This window comes from Cherax quadricarinatus, chromosome 26 (genome assembly GCF_038502225.1).
Source record: "Cherax quadricarinatus isolate ZL_2023a chromosome 26, ASM3850222v1, whole genome shotgun sequence".
NCBI classification, from domain to species: Eukaryota; Metazoa; Arthropoda; class Malacostraca; order Decapoda; family Parastacidae; genus Cherax; species Cherax quadricarinatus.
The window spans coordinates 40,401,467-40,427,562 of record NC_091317.1 but is presented as its reverse complement, the minus strand read 5'-3'; positions in this window follow the sequence as shown (position 1 = coordinate 40,427,562).

Sequence of the window (26,096 nt, the reverse complement as noted above, 5' to 3'; positions counted from 1 at the left end):
CCAACCTTTCCTAGGCCGACCCCTACCCCGCCTTCCTTCCACTACAGACTGATACGCTCATGAAGTCACTCTGTTTCGCTCCATTCTCTCTACATGTCCGAACCACCTCAACAACCCTTCCTCAGCCCTCTGGACAACAGTTCTGGTAATCCCGCACCTCCTCCTAATTTCCAAACTACGAATTCTCTGCATTATATTCACACCACACATTGCCCTCAGACATGACATCTCCACTGCCTCCAGCCTTCTCCTCGCTGCAACATTCATCACCCATGCTTCACACCCATATAAGAGCGTTGGTAAAACTATACTCTCATACATTCCCCTCTTTGCCTCCAAGGACAAAGTTCTTTGTCTCCACAGACTCCTAAGTGCACCACTCACCCTTTTCCCCTCATCAATTCTATGATTCACCTCATCTTTCATAGACCCATCCGCTGACACGTCCACTCCCAAATATCTGAATACATTCACCTCCTCCATGCTCTCTCCCTCCAATCTGATATCCAATCTTTCATCGCCTAATCTTTTTGTTATCCTAATAACCTTACTCTTTCCTGTATTCACTTTTAATTTTCTTCTTTTGCACACCCTACCAAATTCATCCACCAATCTCTGCAACTTCTCTTCAGAATCTCCCAAGAGCACAGTGTCATCAGCAAAGAGCAACTGTGACAACTCCCACTTTATGTGTGATTCTTTATCTTTTAACTCCACGCCTCTTGTCAAGACCCTCGCATTTACTTCTCTTACAACCCCATCTACAAATATATTGAACAACCACGGTGACATCACACATCCTAGTCTAAGGCCTACTTTTACTGGGAAATAATTTCCCTCTTTCATACATACTCTAACTTGAGCCTCACTATCCTCGTAAAAACTCTTCACTGCTTTCAGTAACCTACCTCCTACACCATACACCTGCAACATCTGCCACATTGCCCCCCTATCCACCCTGTCATACGCCTTTTCCAAATCCATAAATGCCACAAAGACCTCTTTAGCCTTATCTAAATATTGTTCACTTATATGTTTCACTGTAAACATAAACGTATAAGAGAAAATTTCAGAAAGGACTTATATATATATATATATATATATATATATATATATATATATATATATATATATATATATATATATATATATATATATATATATATATATATATATATATATATATACATATATGTCGTGCCGAATAGGCAGAACTTGCGATCTTGGCTTAAATAGCAACGTTCATCTTGCCATATAGGACAAGTGAAAATTTGCGTATGCAATAATTTCGCCAAAATCATTCTGAACTTAACGAAAAAAATATATTTCACTGTGTTTGTTTAGTATTAAATTATTGTAAACAAATCTAAAATATATTAAGTTGGGTTAGGCTAAAATAAATTGTTCTTGTTATAATAAGGTTAGGTAAGTTTTCTAAGATTCTTTTGGAATAAAATTAAAAATTTTTACATTAACATTAATGAAAAAAATATATCTTTAAACGTATAAGAGAAAATTTTAGAAAGGTCTTAATTTAAAATTAGTTATTGCTAATTGACCAGTTTTACATATTCGGCACGACATATATGCATATATTTCTTTTTTTAACAAGTCGGCCGTCTCCCACCGAGGCAGGATGACCCAAAAAGAAAGAAAATCCCCATAAAGAAAACACTTTCATCATCATTCAACATTTTCACCTCACTCATACATAAATCACTGTTTTTGCGGAGGTGGTCATAATACAATAGTTTAGGAGCATATACGTAGAAAAATATACAACATATCCCTCCACACTGCCAATATCCCAAACCCCTCCTTTAGAGTGCAGGCATTGTACTTCCCATTTCCAGGACTCAAGTCCGGCTATATAAAAATAACCGGTTTCCCTGAATCCCTTCACTAAATATTACCCTCCTCACACTCCAACAGATCGTCAGGTTCCAAATACCATTCGTCTCCATTCACTCCTATCTAACGCGCTCATGCACGCTTGCTGGAAGTCTAAGCCAATCGCCCACAAAACCTCCTTTGTCCGCTTCCTCCAACCTTTTCGAGGACGACCCCTACCCCGCCTTCTTTCCTCTGCAGATTTATATGCTCTCCATGTCATTCTACTTTGATCCAGTCTTTCTAAATGACCAAACCACCTCAACAACCCCTCTTCAGCCCTCTGATTAATACTTTTATTAACTCCACACCTCCTAATTTCCACACAACGAGTTTTCTGCATAATATTTACACCACACATTGCTCTTAGACAAGACATCTCCACTGCCTCCAACCGCCTCCTCGCTGCAGCATTTACAACCCAAGCTTCACATCCATATAAGAGTGTTGGTACTACTGGACTTTCATACATTCCCTTCCTCGCATCCATAGATAATGCTTTTTTGTCACCACATATACAGTGGACCCCCGGTTAACGAACTTTTTTCATTCCAGTAGTATGTTCAGGTGCCAGTACTGACCGAATTTTTTCCCATAAGGAATATTGTGAAGTAGATTAGTCCATTTCAGACCCCCAAACATACACGTACAAACGCACTTACATAAATACACTTACATAATTGGTCGCATTTGGAGGTGACCGTTAAGCGGGGGTCTACTGTACCTCAATGCACCACTCACCTTTTTTTCCTTAATCAATTCTATGGTTAACCTCATCCTTTATAAATCCATCCGCCGACATGTCAATTCCCAAATATCTGAAAAAATTCACTTCTTCCATACTCCTTCTCTCCAATTTGAAATAAAAATTTTCTTTATCTAAATCATTTGATACCCTCATCACCTTACTCTTTTCTATGTTCACTTTCAACTTTCTACCTTAACACACCCTCGCAAACTCGTCCACTAACCTTTGTAATTTTTCTTTAGAATCTCCCATAAGCACAGTATCATCAGGAAAAAGTAACTGTGTCAATTCCTATTTTGTATTTGATTCCCCATAATTTAATCCCACCCCTCTCCCGAACACCCTAGCATTTACTTCTTTTACAACCCCATCTATAAATATATTAAACAAATATGGTGACATTACACATACCTATTTAAGACCTACTTTCTCCCTCTTTTCTACACACCCTAACCTGAGCCTCACTACCCTCATAAAAACTCTTTACAGCATTTAGTAACTTACTACCTATTCCATACACTTGCAACATCTGCCACATTGCTTCCCTATCCACTCTACCATATGCCATTTCTAAATCCATAAATGCAATGAAAACTTATCTGCCTTTATCTAAATACTGCTCACATATATATGCTTCAATGTAAGCACTTGATCTACACATCCCCTACCCACTCTAAAACCTGCTTGCTCATCCACAATCCTACATTCTGTCTTACCTCTAATTCTTTCAATAATAACCCTACCGTACACTTTTCCTGGTATACTCAGTAAACTAATTCCTCTATAATTTTTACAATCTCTTTTGTCCCACTTCCCTTTATATAAAGGAACTATATATGCTCTCTGCCAGTCCCTAGGTACCTTCCCCTCTTTCATACAGTTATTAAATAAAAATACCAACCACTCTAACACTATATCCCCCCCTGCTTTTAACATTTCTGTCATGATCTCATCAGTTCCTGCTGGTTTACCCCCTTTCATTCTACGTAATGCCTCAAGCACCTCCCCAACAATCACATCCTGCTCTTGTTCACTCCTAAAAGATGGTATACCTCCCTGACCAATGCATGAAATTACCGCCTCCCTTTCTTCGTTGACATTTAAAAGTTCCTCAAAATATTCCGACCATCTACCCAATACCTCCATCTCCCCATCTACTAACTTCCCTACTCTGTTTTTATCTGACAAATCCATTCGTTCGCTAGGCTTTCTTAACTTGTTTAACTCACTCCAAAATTTTTTCTTATTTTCATCAAAATTTCTTGACAGTGCTTCTCCCACTCTATCATCTGCTCTCCTTTTGCACTCTCTCACCACTCTCTTCATCTTTCTTTTACTCTCCCTATACTCTGCCCTTCTTATAACAATTTTGCTTTGTAAAAACCTCTCATAACCTACCTTTTTCTCTTTTATCACACCCTTTACTTCATCATTCCACAATTCACTCCTCTTTCCTCCTGTACCCACCCTCCTATAAGCACAAACTTCTGCCCCACATTCTAATACTGCATTTTTAAAACTATTCCAACCCTTTTCAACCCCCCTCCCCACTATTCATACTTGCACTAGCCCACCTTTCTGCCAATAGTCGCTTATATCTCACCCGAACATCCTCCTCCCTTAGTTTGAACACTTTCACCTCTCTCTTACTTGTTGCCATTTTCCACTTGTCCCATCTACCTCTTACTCTAACTGTAGCTACAACTAGATAATGATCCGATATATCATTTGCCCCTCTATAAACATGTACATCCTGGAGCCTACCCATCAACCTTTTATCCACCAATACATAATCTAACAAACTACATTCATTACGTGCTACATCATACCTTGTATATTTATTTATCCTCTTTTTTATAAAATATGTATTACTTATTACCAAACCTCTTTCTACACATAGCTCAGTTAAAGGCTCCCCATTTTCATTTACCCCTGGCACCCCAAATTTACCTACAACTACCTCAACAACATTTTTACCCACTTTAGCACTGAAATCCACAACCACAAGTTCTCTCCTTGCTGCATTGGAGATAGGTACCAACCAATGTAGATACACATGTGTCGTCCCACAGTACATGCTTGCTGTCCATCCTGGCTTGCACAATAATTTCGTCTGGCGCTTTTGATTACTGTTGGATCTGCATAGTTGGGTTGGCTCTGTTATTGCTGGTCATCCGGTTGTTGCAAGGCTTCTCTTAGTGACATTAATCTCTTTATGCTTTGCAGTTTTTGTCCCAGATCTACGTCAAACGTGATCATGAAATCCGATTAGGTCTACCAGTACACTGCCGCAGGTACACCTATGTTTGGCGAGGAAAGGGGCGGCAAAGCGAAGGTCAGCACCAATGCGGACGATCTACAGGTCAAGGCACTTACCAGCTTAGGAACTGGGGACAGCCAAGGAAATCACCCGCATGAGCAGTTCTGCCAGGAGGTGAACTCTGATCTTTCCTGACACAGTAAGTATTGTTGACGCTATATTCTCTACTATTGGGCCACCCCAGCGTGACTGCTTTTAGTTGTTAGGGAAGAGCAGGTCTGGTTGCGAAGTCTGTTAGGTTATTCCAGAACTTGGCCCCATAAATGAACTTTTGACCATGATTCCCAACATTGTACCTAAGATATTCAGGAAGAATCGCTGCTACTAGATCACTGGATGTCACACATGATAAAAAAAGCAGGAAGTGCAATCCGTGATGCCTTACGGACACCAATGCCTCCTAGTCTGACTGGAAGTAATCTTGGTCTCGTTGTCCGTTTTGTAGAGAAAAGTTGAATACTTCTGTAGTTTTCACCTACAGAAGACTCGTAATCTTGTAGTATAGGATTGCCATATAGGGGTGCAGTTCTAAGGAAATATGTTAGCCTAACCAGACTCAAGCACATTGTGAGAAGGTACATGGCATCATGGGTGTCTAGAGTGCCTATTCGTTGTTGCATTCTCCTCAAATCCTCCAGTTTGTTCTCGAGAATTGCCTCAATGGCATTAGTTCCAAGAGGTGCCCAAAGCAAGACGCTATTTGTGGGGGTAATGACTGGCGCCCTTTATAGTATGGATCTCACTGCATCTATCACTTGCCGGTTGGCTGAAATGAATTCACATTTGGTTGAATTAAGGATGAGTCCTATGGTCTGTCCCAGTGTCGTTACATGAGTAAGATCTGCTTTGTGTCTGTCAGTGTCATAATCCATGAACCATGTTTAGCTCACTGGTCAGTCTGACTGTGAATTGGAGAAGAATTGGATGAAGGCATTTCTCTTGTTGAACACCATCCGATGAAGTGATTTCATGTTCTACAAACAGGAACATCGATTCCTTGCTGTATCCAGCTGAAACAGAATGGAGGAAGCTAGAGAAATATTCTTGTATGGCTGTTGATACCATATCTCTTTCTATAGGACTAAATGAGTTCTTGAAGTCTATTTTCTCTACTGCATTTTCCTCATACAGGTTACTGATATATGCCACTGGTGCATGACCCACTGCGTGGCTGCCTCGAGGAACCCCTTCCCCTCTCCAAATCCGAGCTAATTTGGTTGAAGCTTCATGGCCGCCTGGCCATGAAGCTTCAAATACCTCGAACAGCCGCTTTAGAAACAAAGCGACGAAGAGTGTTGCCCACGGCAATGGGCCTAATTCCACAATATTTCTTTTTAAGGGCACAAAGAACAAAGAGTAAATTTTGTCAAGAATCAGACCATTCAAGGAGTTCTTAACGAATCTTGTGATCTTTGATAGTAGTGTCTCTACATTCTCCCGAGAGCTGGATAAACCATCTGTTAAATGCTGTAATCTAATTCCAATGTAGCCCCCATCAGAGCCAGACGGGAACGACGTAATTGCTGTGTAAACATCTGATTCGTGCACAAACAGTGGCTACACAGTGGGAAACAAGGTGTTAGAACTGCTGGTGCAGTTAGAACTGTTTGAGCAGTATTAGCATCCCTGGAGACAACTGTTTCTTTGCTGGAGACTGTCCTGGTTGGCCAAATGTGTTACTCTCTTCAGTTTTTTGTTTTTTGCTCACATGAACTCAAATTCTCTCACAGTCAGTTTTACGATGAGAGGACCTGTCTCTCCCATTTTTGTGTTGATGGGGAAGGCGAATGAAGTTGTCATCTCTTAAGGATTTAGTGACCGTCGAGGCAAAAAGTAGCAATTGTGCCATGCCGTGATAGTTGGTGAAGCATCATTCACTTTTTTTGAGGTCTATGAGTTTCCCTGCTGCGTGTGGACGGGTTGTTTAGGGAATATGTGGGAGGGTACTGGAAGCTGTAGTTTGAACAACAACTGATCCTCTTGACCATGTCACGTGCTGGCACGTTATTAGCTAATTAGAAATTTGCATTAACGAGGAGATATACAGGTGTACCCAATAACGCAATAACTGTATATCAAAGCCATTGAGATAATCCGTAAAAAAAATAAAAGAAAACCGAACATGCTTAGCCAGGCATGGGTTCATGGTGGTGCTGTCATAATTATGGTATATTTTAAAGAGCCCTGGGATACATCGTGTACACATAGTTCTAAAAGGTTCCTTGTTTAGGTTCTGAAAGGTAGTTCTGAGATTAACTAATCTTGCCTTTTGCTGCTGATGTTTTGCGGTGTATGTGTATCTCTGGAAATGTATTTGGTGAGATGTTCACTTCGATATTTTGCTGTATGAGCTATAAGTTGTATGTCTAGTTTTTCCAGCGGAACCGCATTTTTTGTCTTCCCTTCAACTTTCCAGTTTGCATGACCATTGCACTTATTTGAGTTTAACTCCATAAGTAACTAGTGTATGTATCCTTGGCAGTTGTTTAGGTGTTCAAGTTCCTTGTTTCTTTTATCTCCCGTTCTTATTCCTCTCATTATCTTCACGTCATCGGTAAACACTGATACTTATAATTTAAATCCCTCGGGCAAATAATTTACGAATACAAAGTACAGTAATGATCTCAGTACTGATCATTCCGGTACCTTACTTGCTACCATCTCAAATGTCTTTACAAGTACCCAGTGTCATCTCATATTTATATATTCCTTGATCAACAACAGTACTTTACTTTGTACCAGCTTGTTGAACATACTGTACATATCACTGGAAAGTAAAGAAACATTTCCTAACTGATGTTGAATATGTCTTAAACATTCATATGTGTGTTTATTGGTGTTTTGTGGGCTGTGTGTGTATTTTCTTATGAATATTTCCTTTCACTGTCTGCATTCTTGCGTTCTTTCCTGCGTCTGAGTGTTATTTACGTCTGAACGTATGAATATGTACGTATAAAGAGTTAATCTGTTCGGAAAATTAGATCACAATTGCTGAAATAAAGTCTGATATGAGAGATCTACTTCCCACATGCGCCTTAATCTTTCTTCCTGTCTCATGCTGACATTTGCTTTCATGAACTGTGATGGTCTGTGCTGATGAATCTCTCACAGTAACACAGTCATAGTAACACAGTCATAGAAGAAAAGAAGAAACATAATAACATAAACCTATTTAAATATGCTTGAGTCTCGGATGTCGAGCGCAAGTTAGTAATGTTTTCCAGAATACTTAAGAAACATTTTTTTTTTTTCAAAGTAGTGAAACACGAGCGGTGGAAATCCGTGAAATGTTATAACAAAAACAGTGTAATGTAGAAATGAAATTTGAAACTTAAAACATTTGGTATATGATGAGTATAGAAGAAACACTGGAATATTTTTAAACTTCTTAGTTTTTCTCGTCAAGTAAACTAAAATGTTGGGAATGTTATGTTAACAGTTAACTAAATGGTGGTATGGCGATGTAAACTGTAGAAAATAACAGGCGATGGCGGACAGATATAAGACCACATTCTTGACCCAGCAGCAGAAAACATGTTCTCTCTCTCTCTCTCTCTCCATAAATCTTGCCTTGTTATGTTGAACTCAGACCATCGCCTTGCTTCCCCAAACTTAGCTGCCGTGCAGCCTACAACTGCTAATGATAAATGATAAATATCTTGGATAGAAATCTCAAAGAAGGTAGAGAACAAAGGCGTCACTGAACAAAGTATTAAGACATGTTAAGCTCTAACTAGAATCAACATTAAACAAATGTTGAGCTCTCTTACTTGTTTTATTATCCAAAATGTTAATTCTAGCTATGTTTTTAGACTTTCTGTTGCTATAATGGTGATCTTGGGAGGGTGCAGAGAGGACATCACGGTCTGGAGCAGTCATCCCAAACACAAACAGCAGAGGACCACAGCAGACAGTATCGTACAACAGTAGACAGTACCGGACGGACATCAGCAGACAGTACCGGACCCAGCAGACAGTAACGTACCATAGGAGACAGTACCGTACATCAGCAGACAGTACCGGACACCAGCAATGCAGCACAAGGGGAAGTGAAGGAGAGAGAGAGAGAGAGATGTTACACTTTTGTTGATAATGTAAGAAGATTAATGCACAATAAACATAAAATTTAAATTTAAAAAAACTAGTAATTTATTTTTATATAATAGAAATATATCATTATCTCCGGATCAGATTATCAAGCGAACACTTTAAGTAAATCAACTGTTGATACTTACTACACTAGTTCCCTAACTTACTATTCCATCATAACAACAGTTGATGGTGCATTAATGTTGGTAGAATTGCCCTCAATACGTTAAGTAATGTGACATTTTGTTGAGGCAACGGTTCGCTTTCCAGGAGCTTTGTCAAGCTGTTGCAAATAATACATGGACACAGAGGGTATAAATAGGCTTAAGAGTCTACCTGGAGGGTATTCCGGGGATCAACGCCCCCGTGGCCCGGTCCATGACCAGGCCTCCCTTGGATCAGGGCTTGATCAACTAGGCTCTTACCGCTGGCCACACGTAGTTCAATGTACGAACACAGCCCGGCTGATCCGGCACAGACTTTAGGTATATGTCTACCTTCCTCTTGAAGACAACCAGGGGTCTATTGGTAATTCCCCTTATGACCGGTGGAAAGCTGTTGAACAGTGTTGGGCCCCGGACACTTATTGTGTTTTATCTTAGTGTACTAATGGGGCCCCTATTTTTCATTGAGAGTATGTTGCATCGCCTGCCAAGTCTTTTGCTTTCTTAGGGAGTGACTTTTGTGTGCAGATTAAGGACCAGTCCCTCTAGGATTTTACAATATCATCGATGTAGAAGTTGTAGTTGTTGTAATACTAGTGGAAGTAGTAGTAGTAACAATACATATTATAGTAATAGTCTACTTGCACACGAGTAAAGGAGTTATTAGAGATTATTGCTTTAGCAGCATTAATGGGATGTGAAAAATTTTTGTTAGTAGGTTGGAAATGAGAAGGATTGTTGCAGTGTTCATCCTACCACCACATAGTTGCAGTAGCAACAATGTGATGGCAGGGTTTATTGTTTTGAGAAGGATTCTTGCAAAGACTTCAGAGATAATGAAACTGTTTTTATTTTGCATAATTGTGTTAGAAATAGCGATTATGATGATTCAAGACATTTACGTCTACGGAAATTAGGTTCTTTGATCACTAGTCAGGCATCACTGAATTTCGAGTAGCAAAATTCTTGTGTTGTACGCAGGCATTGTTCAAATTATCGATCCTACACACATTAATGTGTTCATTGAGACGTGTTTCCAGGTGTCTTGCTGTTTCACCTACATATATTCTGTCGCAGCATCCACAAGGTATAGTGTAACCCTTGCATTGACTGGTTCATGGTGCTTCAAATTTGCCCTAGTTAGATCCCTTCTGGAAGTGCTGGTTGCAATGGCGACTCTAGTGTTAGCTTGTGCGAGTATTTTAGAAGCGTTCAGTGCAACCTGGCTATTGGGAAGGATTATAACTTTGTTAAGAGTGCCTGTCGGTGCGTGGAGAATTAATGATCTGGAGAGCTCTTTTCTTGCTGTCTATGATGAAAAAGGAAGGAAAATGTAGATCAGTGAAGATTGGTGTATGTATGTACATTCCTCGTCAAGAAACTCTGTAATGCAAATTCTGTATGCTCTTAGGAAAAATTCGATGACGATGCCTCTTTTAGCCCTAGTATTTTGACTGGAATTGAAGTGTGTAAACTTGAAACCTTAGACTATTATCTACTTTGTGAATATAGGACGTCTAGAAAAGGTAGCTCGTCGTGGCACGCAAAGGCGGCGCTGATGGGTGACCCCATTCCCATACCAAAGGGTTATTTGAAGAGCCTGTTGTTGAAAGAAAAGCAGTTGAAATTAAGGCAGAGCTCAATCATTTCAACGAAATCTCCGGGAGGTAGAGGATAATTAAGAAAGATTCTGATTGACTTTACGACGAAGAACGTTAATGGCTTGTGTGGTAGGTACTTCACTGAAGAGGAAAGCTACGTCCAAACTACTTAGTTTCTTGTTTCACATTGAGAGATCTCTGATACGGTTGAGACGGTCGTCTGAATGCTTTAGATGAGTGGGGTTGATGGTCCCCAGAAGGCAGGAGAGATGTTTAGCAAGAACTCCGGCTATTTGTGTGGTGCACTCCTTATACCTGATGTGATTGGTCTGAGAGGAATATTGTGTTTATGGGTCTTATGTAAACCATACATGTGTGCTGGTTTAGGGTTGCTGGGTATCAAGTGCAGAAGTTTCTTCCCTTCACTAATGCGTTTGAGAAATTGTCTTGTTTTGTATAGGAAATCCTTGGTGAGTGTTTCCCATTGTTGTGTGTTGCTGGGTTTGTATGTAGACTGGTCATTGAAAAAGGTCCATTATTTTGGTGCTGTAGTCACTGGTGTTAAGTATGACGACTCCGTCTTCTTTAGCGGCGGTGGTGACGATAATATTTGGATTATCAACAATATATCATTGCCCTTAAGGACCTCTCTACTGACCCAAATATTATCGTCACCACCGCCGACAAACGAGATAGAGTAGTCATATTTAACACCTATGGCTACAACGCCAAAATAATGGGCCTATACAAAAAACAGACAAATACTCAAATGTGCTAGTGAAGGGAAGAAACCTCTGCACTTGATACCCAGCAACCCTAAACCAGCACACATGTATGGTTTACCTAAGACTCATAAAAATAATATTCCTCTCAGACCAGTCACATAAGGCATAAGCAGTGCACCACACAAACAAACTCTAGTTCTTGCTAAATATCTTTCTTGTTTTGTGGGGACCATCAGCCCCGCCCATCCGAAGCATTCAGAAGACCTCCTCAACCGCATTAGAGATCTCTTCATCCGTAACAAGAAAGTAGGTAGCTTGGACGTAACTTCCCTCTTCACTGAAGTACCAACCACACAAGCCATTGACGGTTTTCGTCGTAAAGTCAATCGATTTCTGCCTTATCAATTGCTTTTCTTTCAACAACAGGCTCTACAAACAAACCTTTGGTATGGGAATGGGGTCACCCAACAGCGCCGTCTTAGCTAACTGTATATGAAACACCTGGAAGCTGAAAGCTTCACCAACATCATCCCCACTAGTGTCATTTGATTACGTTTTGTGGATGACGTCCTCATAATAACTCCCAAACGTTTTGATGTACGGAATCTTCAGGCAAGGCTCAACGCAGTTGAACCGGCTATCAGTTTACACTCAAAGAATAGACCAGTGACAAGCTACCTTTTCTAGACGTCGTCATTCACAAAGTAGATAACACTCAAAGGTTCCATTTAAGTTTACCGGAAACCTACAAACAAAAATAATCTCACACACTTCTATTCCAGTCAAGATACTAGGACCAAAAGGGGCATCATCATCGGATTTTTCCTAAGAGCATACCGAATTTGTAGTCAGAGTTTCTAGACGAGGAATGTACATATATACACTAAACCTTCATTGATCTACATTTTCCTTCCCTTTTCATCATAGACAGCAAGACAAGAACCCTGTAGATCATTAATTCTCCAGGAACCAACACCCCTCATAACAAAGTTATAATCCTTCCCAACAGCCAGGTTGCACTGAACGTTTCTAAAATACTCGCACAAGCTAACACTAGAGTCGCCATCGCAACCAGCACTTCCATATGGAATCTAACTAGGGCAAATTTGAAGCACGATGAACCAGTCACTGCAAGGGTTTATACTATACCTTGTGGAGGCTGCGACAGATTATACGTAGGTGAAACAGGAAGAAACCTCAAAACACGTCTCAATGAGCACATTAACGATAATTTGAACAACGCCTACATACAACACTGGACTTCCGCCAGTCACCTCTTGAAATTCATCGGCGCTTGATTAGTGATCAAAGAATGTAATTTCTGAGGACTTAATGCCTTGAATCATCATTAATCGCTATTTCTAACACAATCAAGCAAAATAAAGGCAGCTTCATCATCTCTGAAGTAATAGCAAGAATCCTCCTCAAAATATAAAACCCTGACATCACATAGTTGCTGCTGCTGATACTGAATAAGAACTTAAGAGAAGATGAACACTGCAACAGACCTTCTCAAATCCAACCTACTAACAAAAATATTTGCCCAACCCATTTTAATGCTACCCAAGTAATAAACTCGAATAACTTTTCTACTCATGTGCAAGTAGGCTGTTACTACCATATGTATTATTACTACAACTACTACTACCACTAGTATTATTACTACTATTACTTGTACAACGATTATATTGTCCCTTACTCCTCACTCTAAAGCATATATATACCCTCTGTGTCCATGTATTGTGTTGTGACGGGGAGCGAAACGTTGCCACAATAAAATGTCGCATTAGTTGCACTTATGTCCTTGTTCCTAACACAGTGGATTGTCGTTCTTGACAGCACCTACTGCGATGAGCATCCCAGACAACCATACATTTAACCACAACATCAGAGGCGCCACAACGACGTAAACGACACAAAAATAAATCAGTAGACGAATTAGATGTACAATTTCATTTAATATTGGTATCTAAAATATTTCTCACTAAATTTTTCATTAGTGAATAATTGATAATGAGACTAACTCAAAAATAATTCAAACTGACATTTTGCAGAGAAGAGGATGTCATTGTGAGGAAATGCAAAAAAAAAAAAAAAAAAAAAAAAAAAAAAAAAAATTAATTGTTAGTATAATTAAAATTAATTCCTATATAAGTTAATCACAAGAATTTAAAAAACAAACTTTGGATGATTAAATTATTGGTTAAGTTGGTGTAACGCAGCTTGGCAAGGAGGTGAGGGATATAACATGACTCACTAGCTAGTAATAATAATATATATTTCTACAATAACAGCACTGCGACTAGCCGAGGATTCGAACCCATGTCGTTTTGGCCCGCCTCATGGTGAGCGAAAATCACACATGACGCTTTAGCCCACAGGACCACGCAGGACTGCGTGGTCCTGTGGGTTAAAGCGTTATATGTGATTTTCGCTCACCATGAGGTGGGCCGAAACGACGTGGGTTCGAATCCTCGGCTAGTTGCGGTGTTAATGATTAATACCACTCGGTCGTGGCTACAATAATATATTTCTACACGTACATTATGCAACTTATACAGACCATAGCTGACATCAGTGACATACTATATAGAAAACCCCGGGTTATGCAGAACATTTCATGCAAATTACGTAAATTTTGTCCCCAAGATGCGATCCACACCAGTCGGCTAACACCCAGGTACCTATTTACTGCTAGGTGAACAGGGACAGCAAGTGTCTTTAGAAAACACGCCTAATTGTTTCCACCCGTACCGGGGATTGAACCACAGACCTTAATGTGCGAGGTGAGTGCGCTGCTAACCAAGCTGTGCACAGGGAAGGTACCATGATCATCAGTATCATTACTTTCACTTATTTTTTTTTATTATTCGCCTGTATTCTCCCGCCCCGGGTCTTTTCCAATAGTGGTGACCCGGCCTTGGCTTCCTATCTGGGGAGTGTCTCGAGACCTAAGTCTCCCATGGGAGGAGGTACAAGTACTCCCTCATCTTTGGGACCAAGTGTCCCCAGGCTTAGCCACAGTCCCCGCCCTCATGGGGCTCGCAGGGAGAAGCTAGGCCTCTGGTCTGCCATCTGCCCCGCCCCACAAAGGGGCTCGTGGGGATGGCAGTCTTTCACTTATCAACAGTGTGTTAGTCCGGTTTTCACTATACCATTGCGAAATCGTTCATTCTCATTTCGTTAATTATACTTCACAACACAAGTAGCACATGTGGTATCCTACTTAGTGTTCTAATACTCTACCTGGTGTTCTAATACTCTACCTGGTGTTCTAATACTCTACCTGGTGTTTTAATACTCTACCTGGTGTTCTAATACTCTACCTGGTGTTCTAATACTCTACCTGGTGTTCTAATACTCTACCTGGTGTTTTAATACTCTACCTGGTGTTCTAATACTCTACCTGGTGTTCTAATACTCTACCTGGTGTTCTAATACTCTACCTGGTGTTTTAATACTCTACCTGGTGTTCTGGTATTCTACCTGGTGTTCTGGTACTCTATTTAGAATTCTCGGACTGTACCTGGTGTTCTGGTATTCAACTTGGTGTTATGGTACCCTACTCTACCTGGTGTTCTGGTACCCTACTCTACCTGGTGTTCTGGTACCCTACTCTACCTGGTGTTCTGGTACCCTACTCTACCTGGTGCTCTGTACTCTACTCTACCTGGTGTTCTGGTATCTATCTGGTGTTCTAGTACTCTACCTAGTGTTCTGGTACTCTACCTAGTGCTCTGGTACTCTATCTGGTGTTCTAGTACTCTACCTAGTGTTCTGGTACTCTACCTAGTGTTCTGGTACTCTATCTGGTGTTCTAGTACTCTACCTAGTGTTCTGGTACTCTACCTGATGTTCTGGTACTCTATCTGGTGTTCTAGTACTCTACCTAGTGTTCTGGTACTCTACCTAGTGCTCTGGTACTCTATCTGGTGTTCTAGTACTCTACCTAGTGTTCTGGTACTCTACCTGATGTTCTGGTACTCTATCTGGTGTTCTAGTACTCTACCTAGTGTTCTGGTACTCTCCCTAGTGTTCTGGTACTCTATCTGGTGTTCTAGTACTCTACATAGTGGTCTGGTACTCTACCTAGTGTTCTGGTACTCTATCTGGTGTTCTAGTACTCTACCTAGAGTTCTGGTACTCTACCTAGTGTTCTGGTACTCTATCTGGTGTTCTAGTACTCTACCTAGTGTTCTGGTACTCTACCTGGTGTTCTGGTACTCTATCTGGTGTTCTAGTACTCTACCTAGTGTTCTGGTACTCTACCTAGTGTTCTGGTACTCTATCTGGTGTTCTAGTACTCTACCTAGTGTTCTGGTACTCTACCTAGTGTTCTGGTACTCTATCTGATGTTCTAGTAATCTACCTAGTGTTCTGGTACTCTACCTAGTGTTCTGGTACTCTATCTGGTGTTCTAGTACTCTACCTAGTGTTCTGGTACTCTACCTAGTGTTCTGGTACTCTACCTAGTGTTCTAGTACTATACCTAGTGTTCTAGTAGTCTACCTGGTGTTCTGGTACTCTATATAGAATTCTCAGACTGTGCCTGGTTTTCTGCTACTCTTCCTGATCACCAGCTATTCTACCTAGTCACCAGCAACTCTACCTAGTCACCAGCAACTCTACCTAGTCACCAGCAACTCTACCTAGTCATCAGTTACTCTACCTAGTCACTAGTTACTCTACCTAGTCACCAGTTACTCTACCTGGTCACCAGCTACTCTACCTAGTCACCAGCTACTTTACCTGGTCACACCTACTCTACCTGGCCTCCAGTTACTCTACCTAGTCACTAGCTACTCTACCTAGTCACCAGTCAATCTACCTAGTCATCAGCTACTCTACCTAGTCACCAGCTACTCTACCTAGTCACCAGTTACTCTACCTAGTCACCAGTTACTCTACCTAGTCACCAGCTACTCTACTTAGTCACTAGTTACTCTACCTAGTCACCAGTTACTCTACCTAGTCACTAGCTACTCTACCTAGTCACTAGCTTCTCTACTTAGTCACCAGTCAATCTACCTAGTCACTAGTTACTCTACCTAGTCACCAGTTACTCTACCTAGTCACCAGTTACTCTACCTAGTCACTAGTTACTCTACCTAGTCACCAGTTACTCTACTTAGTCACTAGTTACTCCACCTAGTCACCAGTTACTCTACCTAGTCACTAGTTACTCTACCTAGTCACCAGTTACTCTACCTAGTCACTAGTTACTCTACCTAGTCACCAGCTACTCTACCTAGTCACCAGTTACTCTACCTAGTCACTAGTTACTCTACCTAGTCACTAGCTACTCTACCAAGTCACCAGTTACTCTACTTAGTCACTAGTTACTCTACCTAGTCACCAGCTACTCTACGTGGTCACACCTACTCTACCTGGCCTCCAGTTACTCTACCTAGTCACCAGCTACTCTACGTAGTCACTAGTTACTCTACCTAGTCACCAGTTACTCTACCTAGTCACTAGCTACTCTACCTAGTCACTAGCTACTCTATTTAGTCACCAGTCAATCTACCTAGTCACTAGTTACTGTACCTAGTCACCAGTTACTCTACCTAGTCACCAGTTACTCTACCTAGTCACTAGTTACTCTACCTAGTCACCAGTTACTCTACTTAGTCACTAGTTACTCCACCTAGTCACCAGTTACTCTACCTAGTCACTAGTTACTCTACCTAGTCACCAGTTACTCTACCTAGTCACTAGTTACTTTACCTAGTCACCAGTTACTCTACCTAGTCACTAGTTACTCTACCTAGTCACCAGCTACTCTACCTAGTCATCAGTTACTCTACCTAGTCACTAGCTACTCTACCTAGTCACTAGCTACTCTACCTAGTCACCAGTTACTCTACTTAGTCACTAGTTACTCCCCCTAGTCACCAGTTACTCTTCCTGGTCACCAGGAAGCTTTTAATAATTGCATTAGTACAGACAGCCTCTGATCTACATTATATATGTATAGTAATGTTCAGAGGTCGGATTTATAAAATCATTATATTTTTGGGCTAGATTATGCTATGAAGTTCATCGAAGATTACCAGAGTATACTTGTGGGTATACAGTATTATTATTTTGAGACACTGTGTGTGTGTGTGTGAGTGTGAGTGTGTGTGTGTGTGTGTGTGTGAGTGTGTGTGTGTGTGTGTGTGTGTGTGTGTGTGTGTGTGTGTGTGTGTGTATTATTTTATTTTATTAACACATCGGCTGATTCCCACCAAGGCAGGGGGGCCCGAAAAAAAAAACTTTCATCATCATTCACTCCTCCTTTAGAGTGCAGACACTGTACTTCCCATCTCCAGGACTCAAGTCCGGCCTGCTGGTTTAACTGAATCCCTTCATAAATGTTACCTTGCTCACACTCCAACAGCACGTCAAGTCCTAAAAACCATATGCCTCCATTAGCTCCTATTTGACACGCTCATGCACGCTTGCTGGAAGTCCAAGCCCCTCTCACACAAAACCTCCTTTACCTCGTGCCTCCAACCTTTCCTAGGCCGACACCTAGCATGCCTTCCCTCCACATCAGATTTATACACTCTCGAAGTCATTGTACTTTGTTCCATCCTCAGCAACCCCTCCTCAGCCCTCTGGATAATAATTTTGGTAATCCCGCACCTCCTTCGAATTTCCAAACTACGAATTCTCTGCATTATATTCACACCACACATTGCCCTCAGACATGACATCTCCACTGCCTCCAGCCTTCTCCATGTTGCAACATTCATCACCCATGCATCACACCCATTTTTTAAAAGAGCGTTGGTATAACTATACTCTCATACCTTCCCCTCTTTGCTTCAATGGACAAAGTTTTTGGTCTCCACAGACTCTTAAGTGCACCACTCACCTTTTTCCCCACATCAGCTCTATGATTCACTTCACCTGTCATAGACCCATCTGCTGACACGTCCACTCCTAAATATCTGAACATTCACCTCCTCCATACTCTCTCCCTCCAATCTGATATCCAATCTTTCGTTATCTATTTTTCTATTTGTTATCCTCATTTCCTTACTCTTTCCTATATTCACTTTTAATTTTCTTCTTTTACATACCCATTCAAACTCATTCACCAACCTCTGCAACTTCTCTTCAGAATCTTCAGCAAAAAAATAAAAACGAATGGCTTTGATAGCTAAAAATGGGAGAGGAGAGTTATTAAATAGAGAGTTAGAGGTATCGGGAAAATGGAGGGAACATTTTGAGGAATTGTTAAATGTTGATGAAGATAGGGAAGTTGTGATTTCGTGTATAGGGCAAGGAGGAATAACATCTTGTAGGAGTGAGGAAAAGCCAGTTATGAGTGTGGGGAAAGTTCCTCAGGCAGTGGGTGGAATGACAGGGGGTAGGGCAGCTGAGATTGATGGGATAAAGATAGAAATGTTAAAAGCAGGCAGGGTGGTTGGTGCTTTTATTTAATAAATGTATGGAAGAGGGTAAGGTACCTAGGGATTTGCAGAGAGTATGCATAGTTCCTTTGTATAAAGGCAAAGGGGACAAAAGAGAGTACAACAATTATAGGAGAATAAGTCTGCTGAGTATACCTGGTAAAGTGTATGGTAGAATTATTATTGAAAGAATTAAAAGTAAGACGGAAAGTTGGATAGCAGATGAACAAGGAGGCTTTAGGAAGGGTAGGGGATGTGTAGAGCAAGTGTTTACATTGAAATATATATGTGATGAATGGTTTTGAAAACCGACAAGTTGAAGAATTGAGACACTTATGCAACATATGGGAATCTTTATTGAAGAAACGTTTCGCCACACAGTTGCATAAGTGTCTCAATTCTTCATTGAAATATATAGATGAACAGTATGTAGATAAGGGTAAAAAGGTTTTGTGGCATTTATGGATTTGGAAAAGGCGTATGACGGGGTGGATAAAGGGGCAATGCAGAAATTGTATGGAAGAGGAGGTAGGTTACTGAAAGCAGTTAAGACTTTTTACGAGGATAATGAGGCTCAAGTTAGAGTATGTAAGAGAGAGGGAGATTATTTCTCAGAAAAAGTAGGCCTTAGACAAGGATATGTGATGTCACCATGGTTGTTCAATATATTTATAGATGGCGGATATAAAAGAAGTGAATGCTCGTGTGTTGGCAAGAGGTGTGGGATTAAAAGATTAAGAATCTAACACAAAGTGAGAGTTGTCACAGTTACTTTTTTTTTTTTTTGCTGAAGATTTTGATGAGAAATTGAAGAGGTTGGTGGATAAGTTTGGTAAGGTGTGTAAAATAAGAAAATTAAAAGTGAATATAGGAAAGAGTAAGGTGATGAGGATAACAAAAAAAAAAAAATAGGTAACAAAAGAGTGGATATCAGATAGGAGGGAGACAGTATGGCGGAGGTGAATGAATTCAGATAATTAGGAGTGGACGTGTCAGCAGATGGGTCTATGAAAGATGAGGTGAAGCATGGAATTGACGAGAGGGGGGGAGGAAGAAGGCGAGTGGTGTACGAGGAGTCTGTGGACACAAAGAACTTCGTCCATGGAAGCAGAGAGGGGAAAGTATGAGAGTATAGTGGTGAATGTTGCAATAAGGAGAAGGTCTGAGGCAATGGAGATGTCGTGTCTGAGGGCAATGTGTGGTGTCAATATAATGCAGAGGATTCCTAGTATGGAAATTGGTAGGAGGTGCAGGATTATTAAAACTGTTATCCAGAGGGCTGAGGAGGGGTTGTTGAGGTGGTTCGAATATGTAGAGAAGATGGAATAAAACAGAATGACTTCGAGATTGTATAATTCTGTAGCGGAGGGAAGGCAGGGTAGGGATCGGCCTAGGAAAGGTTGATGGGAGGGTGTAAAGGAGGTTTCTTGTGCGAGGGGCTTGGACTTCCAGCAAGCATGAGTGAGCGTGTTAGATAGGAGCCAATGGAGACAAATGGTTTTTAGGACTTGACGACTTGACATGCTGTTGGAGTGTGAGCAAGGTAACATTTATGAAGGGATTCGGGGAACACGGCAGGCCGGACTAAAGTCCTGGAAAGACAGTGATGGAGTGAATGATGTTGAAAGTTTTTCTTTTTCGGGCCACCCTCCCTTGGTGGGAAAAGGTCGATGTGTTACTAAGATATATATATGTATATATATGCAAAACAACCACTCTGAAAGAATAGAGAAATTCCAAGCGCTTTCGTGACTACTCACATTATCAAGGAACTATGAAAGTGAAGCATCCAAGGAAGCTATATAAGGGGTCTGGCCAGCTCCTCACTATCAGATCCCACAACGGTTAAACACGTGACGCGCGGCGAGCCAACTTGGATAGGTCCTTTGCACAACTCACCCCCAAGCTATTCTACCCAAGAAAATTTAAAAATTATTTGTCCAGTGTATAATCAAATTCTTCCCAAATTCTATTAATTATAAATGGATCTAATTTATATAAACCAAAGGAAATATTCATATTATTTTCAAAACTGCTTTTTATGAAACAAGATTCAATTATATTCCTGTCGACTTTGAAAATAATATGAATATTTCCTTTGATTTATATAAATTAGATCCATTTATAATTAATAGAATTTGGGAAGAATTTAATAATACACTGGACAAATAATTTTTAAATTTTCTTGGGTAGAATAGCTTGGGGGTGAGTTGTGCAAAGGACCTATCCAAGTTGGCTCGCCGCGCGTCACGTGTTTAACCGTTGTGGGATCTGATAGTGAGGTGCTGGCCGGACCCCTTATATAGCTTCCTTGGATGCTTCACTTTCATAGTTCCTTGATAATGTGAGTAGTCACGAAAGCGCTTGGAATTTCTCTATTCTTTCAGAGTGGTTGTTTTGCATATTTTGAAATCACCTGTTTACTGTGATCTTATTGCATATGTATAAATATATGCATATCTATCTATATATATATATATATATATAATATATATATATATATATATATATATATATATATATATATATATATATATATATATATATATATATATATATTTATATATATATATATATATATATATATATATATATATATATATATATATATATATATATAAATATATATATATATATATATATATATATATATATATATATATATATATATATATATATATATACATATATATATATATATTATTGTACCCATGAACATGTGGTATTGATCAATAACAGCACTGCGACTAGCCAAGGAGTCGATCCCATGCTGCTTTGGCCTGCCTCATGGTGGGTGAAAACTCAAGACGCCCTAATTCACGGGACCACACAACCCTTAAGAGTAGCGCGTCCAGCGGAAATGGATGTTGTACTCGCTACCCAAGGACACACGTTGGTGTGGATGACTCTAAAGTAATTACGTTCTACTCCCTGTTTGGTGTACTAGTCGCAGTGTTGTTATTGATCAATACCACTTTTTCGTGTGCACAATAATATAAATACTGCTCGTTGTACTGGTACACCAGACAGGGACTAGAATGAAATTAGCCTAGAGCCATTCACTCCAACGTATGTCCTTGGGTAGCGACTACAACATCCAGTTCAGCTGGATGCGCTACTCTTAAGGATTGTGCGGTCCGTGGATTAAGGCATCATGAGTTTTCCCCCACCATGAGGCAGGCCAAAGCAGCATGGGTTAAACTCCTTGGCTAGTCGCAGTGTTGTTATTGATGTATATATATATATATATATATATATATATATATATATATATATATATATATATATATATATATATATATATATATATATATATATATATATATATATATATATATATGTATATAGCAAGTACAGGGACATTAGGCAACAGTATCAATTTGTCCCAGTGGGATCAGAGACCTTGGGATCATGGGGAAAAAATGCCACACGTTTCCTTAAAGAATTGGGTTCCAGACTCATCGACACCACCAGGGACCCAAGGGCAGCCACTTTCATGTTCCAGCGCCTCAGCGTCGCCATCCAGAGGGGAAATGCTTGCTGCATACTTGGCTCACGTCCAGCCTCGGAGGAGCTGGAGGAAATTCATGATCTTTGATACATTGTGCCATTGTATTCATGTTTATGTTTTTTTCTGTAAATGTATTTTGTTTATTAATAAATGTTCACATAGAATAAAAAATATATAGGGGGTGGTAGGAGAAGAAAATATTCAAACAGCTCCGGGGAGAACCTTGAGTTTTCCCTGAGGTACGTTTATTGTCTTCTCTGAGGATGAGGGTCCCCAGTCCAGCTATAGAGGTGGTACTTCCCTATATATATTCAAAAAAAAAAATGTATGTATATATATATATATATATATATATATATATATATATATATATATATATATATATATATATATATATATATATATATATATATATATATATATATGTATATATATATACATGTATATATATATATATATATATATATATATATATATATATATATATATATATATATATATATATATATATATATATATATATATATATATAGTAGGTTGGTAGACAGCAACCACCCAGGGAGGTACTACCGTCCTTCTAAGTGAGTGTAAAACGAAAGTCTGTATTCATTCATTAGAGATTCGCCGGTACTTCCGGCCCGGGTCTTCTCCATATGGTGATCCGGCTAGAAAGCCTGTAATTGTTTTACATGACTGTAGGATTGCTGGTGTCTTTTGTCTGTCTCATAAATATGCAAAATTACAGGTACGTCTTGCTACTTCTACTTACACTTAGGTCACACTAAACATACATGTACACGTTTATTTATACACACTCATCTGAGGAAGTGGAATAAGAATCTTTCCTCCGTAAGTCATGCGTGTTGTAAAAGTCAACTAAAATTCCGGGAACAATGGGCTAGTAACCCCTTTTCCTGTAATAATTACTAAAAGGAATAAGAAGAAAAAACTGTCAAAGTGGGAAGTCTGAATGTGCGTGGATGTTGTGCGAATGATAAGAAAGAGATGATTGTGGATGTTATGACTGAGAAGAAGCTGGATGTCCTGGCTTTAAGTGAAACAAAGCTGAAGGGGGTAGGTGAGTTTCAGTGGAGAGGAATAAATGGGATTAGGTCAGGGGTTTCTAATAGAATTAGAGCTAAAGAAGGAGTAGCAATAATGTTGAAGGATAAGCTATGGCAGGAAAAGAGGGACTATAAATGTGTTAATTCAAGGATTATGTGGAGTAAAATAAAGGTTGGATGTGAGAAGTGGGTTATAGTAAGCGTATATGCACCTGGAGAAGAGAGAAGTGTAGAGGAGAGAGAGAGATCTTGGGAAATGTTGAGTGAATGCGTGGGGAGTTTTGAACCAAGTGTGAGAGTACTTGTGGTTGGGGATTTTAATGCTAAAGTGGGTAAAAATGTTGTGGAGGGAGTAGTAGGTAAATTTGGGGTGCCAGGGGTAAATGAAAATGGGGAGCCTTTAATTGACCTATGTGCTAAAGTGGGTAAAAATGTTGTGGAGGGAGTAGTAGGTAAATTTGGGGTGCCAGGGGTAAATGAAAATGGGGAGCCTTTAATTGACCTATGTGTAGAAAGAGGTTTAGTAATAAGTAATACATATTTTACGAAAAAGAGGATAAATAAATATACAACGTATGATGTAGCACATAATGAAAGTAGTTTGTTAGATTATGTATTGGTGGATAAAAGGTTGATGGGTAGGCTCCAAGTTGTACATGTTTATAGAGGGGCAACTGATATATCGGATCATTATCTAGTTGTAGCTACAGTAAGCGGTAGATGGGATAAGAGGAAGATGGCAACAACAAGTAAGAGGGAGGTGAAAGTGCATAAACTAAGGGAGGAGAAAATTCGAGTGAAATATAAGCAACTATTGGCAGAAAGGTGGGCTGGTGCAAGTATGAGTACTGGGGGGTTGAAGAGGGTTGGAATAGTTTTAAAAAAGCAGTATTAGAATGTTGGGCAGAAGTTTGTGGTTATAGGAGGGTGGGGGCAGGAGGAAAGAGGAGTGATTGGTAGAATGATGAAGTAAAGGGTGTGATAAAAGAGAAAAAGGTAGCTTATGAGAGGTATTTACAAAGCAGAAGTGTTATAAGAAGAGTAGAGTATATGGAGAGTAAAAGAAAGGTGAAGAGAGTGGTGAAAGAGTGCAAAAGGAGAGCGGATGATAGAGTGGGAGAGGCACTGTCAAGAAATTTTAATGAAAATAAGAAAAAAATTTGGAGTGAGTTAAAGAAGTTAAGAAAGCCTAGGGAAGAAATGGATTTGTCAGTTAAAAACAGAATAGGGGAGTTAGTAGATGGGGAGATGGAGGTTTTGGGTAGATGGCGAGAATATTTTGAGGAACTTTTAAATGTCGACGAAGAAAGGGAGGCGGAAATTTCATGCACTGACCAGGGAGGTATACCATCTTTTAGGAGTAACGAAGAGCAGGATGTGAGTGTGGGGGAGGTGCATGAGGCATTACGTAGAATGAAAGGGGGTAAAGCAGCTGGAACTGACGGGATCATGACAGAAATGTTAAAAGCAGGGGGAAGACATTGTATTGAAGTGTTTGGTATTTTTGTTTATAAAATGTATTAAAGAGGGGAAGGTACCTAGGGATTGGCGGAGAGCGTGTATAGTCCCTTTATATAAAGGGAAGGAGGACAAAAGAGATTGTAAAAATAATAGAGGAATAAGTATACTGAGTATACCAGGAAAAGTGTACGGTAGGGTTATTATAGAAATAATTAGAGGTAAGACAGAATGTAGAATTGCGGATGAGCAAGGAGGTTTTAGAGTGGGTAGGGGATGTGTAGATCAAGTGTTTACATTGAAGCATATATGTGAACAGTATTTAGATAAAGGTAGGGAAATTTTTATTGCATTTATGGATTTAGAAAAGGCATATGATAGAGTGGATAGGGAAGCAATGTGGCAGATGTTGCAAGTATATGGAATAAGTGGTAAGTTACTAAATGGTGTAAAGAGTCTCTATGAGGATAGTGAGGCTCAGGTTATGGTGTGTAGGAGAGAGGGAGACTACTTCCCGGTAAAAGTAGGTCTTAAACAGGGATGTGTAATGTCACCATGGTTGTTTAATAAATTTACAGATGGGTTTGTAAAAGAAGTAAATGCTAGGGTGTTCTGGAGAAGGGTGGGATTAAAGTATGGGGAATTAAATACAAAATGGGAAGTGACACAGTTACTTTTTGCTGATGATACTGTGTTTATGGGAGATTCTAAAGAAAAATTGCAAAGGTTAGTGGACGAATTTGGGAGTGTGTGTAAAGATAGAAAGTTGAAAGTTAACACAGAAAAGAGTGAGGTTATGAGAGTATCAAATGATTTAGATAAAGAAAAATTTGATATCAAATTGGGGAGGAGGGGTATGGAAGAAGTGAATGTTTTCAGATATTTGGGAGTTGACATGTCAGCGGATGGATTTATGAAGGATGAGGTTAATCATAGAATTGATGAAGGAAAAAAGATGAGTGGTGCATTAAGGTACATGTGGAGGCAAAAAATGTTATCTATGGAGGCAAAGAAGGGAATGTATGAAAGTATAATAGTACCAACACTCTTATATGGGTGTGAAGCTTGGGTTGTAAATGCTGCAGCGAGGAAGCAGTTTGAGGCAGTGGAGATGTCCTGTCTA